Genomic DNA, 2,433 nt, shown 5'->3' on the forward strand with positions numbered 1-2,433 from the left:
TTAAGTGAGGTACTTAGAATAGTCAAAATCATGTAGACAGTAGAATAGGGGAGAAGAGAATGGGAAATTATTAATATTGTTTGATGGATACAGAGTTTCAGTTTCACAGCATGAAGAGTTCTGTGGATGGATGGTGGTGTTAGAAGCACAACAATGTGAATGTACTTAATACCACTGAACTGTACACTTAAAATGATTAAGATGGCAATTTTTTTATTTTTTTTAATTTAAATTTATTTGTTTTAATTGGAGGCTAATTACTTTACAATATTGTATTGGTTTTGCCATACATCAACATGAATCCACCACAGGTGTACACATGCCTATCCCTGGTTGGGATACCATCTTGGTAATTTTTTTAAAGATGATGCATTTCATTTTATTTACTTTTGGCCATGTGTCACGACAAATGGGATCTTAGTTCCCCAACCAGGGATAGAACCAGTGCCCCCTGCAGTAAAAGAATTGAGTCTTAACCACTGGACCACCAGGGAAGTCCCAAGATGGTAAATTTTATGTTACATGTATTTTACTACAATTAAAAAACAAAACAAAAAGCATAAGCCTCAGCCTGGAGGGGCCTGAAATTACTTCTACTTCTCAGTCTAAAGTTAGTAAGACTCTCCCTTACTGACTGGCAACAACCAGTCATTCATTCAGCAAATATTTCCTGGGCATGTACCACGTGCCAGGCACTCTTCTAGACACCTGATACACAGTAGGGAATAAAACAGACAGAAGGCCCCAATCTTCACAGAGCTTACATTCTAGACTGCTTGATATTCAAGACTCATTTTGAAACCTTAGTGGCAATATATTGATTTACAAAAAGAACTAGAACTGGTGGTTGACCAATACAAATGGTCTTTTAACATATGAAAGTATGTTCAACCTCACTCAAACTAAGAGATATGCAAATTAAAACTATACTCTGTTCCCCTACATATTGATAGAAAGTCCAAACTTTGACAACACATTCTGTTTATGAGGCTGCAGAGGTACAGGCACTCTCATACATTGCCTGTGTCAGGGCAAAATGGCACATTTTCCATGGATAGCCATTAAGTATTCACAACACCAAGAGCAATGAAGGTTCAGCAGGCTTCACAGTGAGTTCAACAGAGTGTCCCCTGCCATGGAAATCGAATTCAATTTGAACTAATCACTCTCCTTTAAGAACAAATTCTAGGACTTCTCTGGTGGTACAGTGTATAAGAATCTACCTGACAATGCAAGGGACAAGGATTCGATTCCTGGTCCAAGAAGATTCCACATGTGGAGGAGCAACTAAGCCCATGTGCTATAACTACTGAGCCCAAGCTCTAGAACCCACAGGTCACAACAACTAAGCCCATGTGCCACAACTACAGAGCCCCGTGCTCTGCAACAAGAGAAGCCACCACAAGAAGCACATCACAATGAAAAGTAGCTCCCACTCACTGAAACTAGAGAAATGCCACACACAGCAACGCAGACCCAGTGCAGCCAAAAATAAATTTAAAAATTTAAAGACAATTCTAAGAAATAAATGCAAATGTATGAAGATATCAATGTACTAATTCACTTCAGTCATGTCCAATGCTTTGCAACTATGGACTGTAACCGGGCAGATTCCTCTGTCCATGGGATTCTTTGGGCAAGCGTACTGGAGTGGGTTGCCATGCCCTCCTCCAGGAGATCTTCATGATCCAGGAATAAAAATCCTGATTCCTATGGCTCCTGCATTGCAGACAGATTCTTTACCACTGAATCACAGGGGAAACCCAAAGATATCAATAGAAAGGTGATATTAATAGTTGCAGCATTATTTGCGATAGAAAAAACTGTAAAAATAATCTGAATGTTTATCAGACAAGAAACAAATAATGATATACCAAACTACAAAATGTTACAGAATCATTGAAAATAGCTATAGTTTGTCTACAGTCCACCATATATTAAATAAAAATTAAATTTGTTGCAGACAAAAACGTATCATCATAATAATAGCAAATACTTGGACTTTCCTGGCAGTCCAGTGGTTAAAACTCCACATTGCAAATGTAGGGTGCATGGATTCAAATCTTTCTTGGGGAACTAAGATCCCACATGCCATACAGTACAGCCAAAATAATAATAGTGATAGCTGACACATATTGCATTGATAATGTGTCAACAGTGTTCTAAGGGCTTTTCATATATTATCTCATATAATCCTCACAACAAACTAATGAGGTAAATACTGTTATTGTTGTTGTTCAGTTGCTAAGTCATGTCTGACTCTTTGTGACCCCTTGAACTGCAGCACGCCAGACTTCCCTGTCCTTCACTATCTCCCAGATTTTGCTCAAATTCATGTCCATTGAGTTGGTGATGCTATCTAACCATCTCATCCTCTGTTGCCTTATTCTCCTTTTGCCTTCAATCTTTCCCAGCATCAGGGGCGTTTCCAAT

The sequence above is a fragment of the Oryx dammah genome, unplaced genomic scaffold, assembly GCF_014754425.2.
Source record: "Oryx dammah isolate SB20612 unplaced genomic scaffold, SCBI_Odam_1.1 HiC_scaffold_2, whole genome shotgun sequence".
Classification (NCBI taxonomy): domain Eukaryota; kingdom Metazoa; phylum Chordata; class Mammalia; order Artiodactyla; family Bovidae; genus Oryx; species Oryx dammah.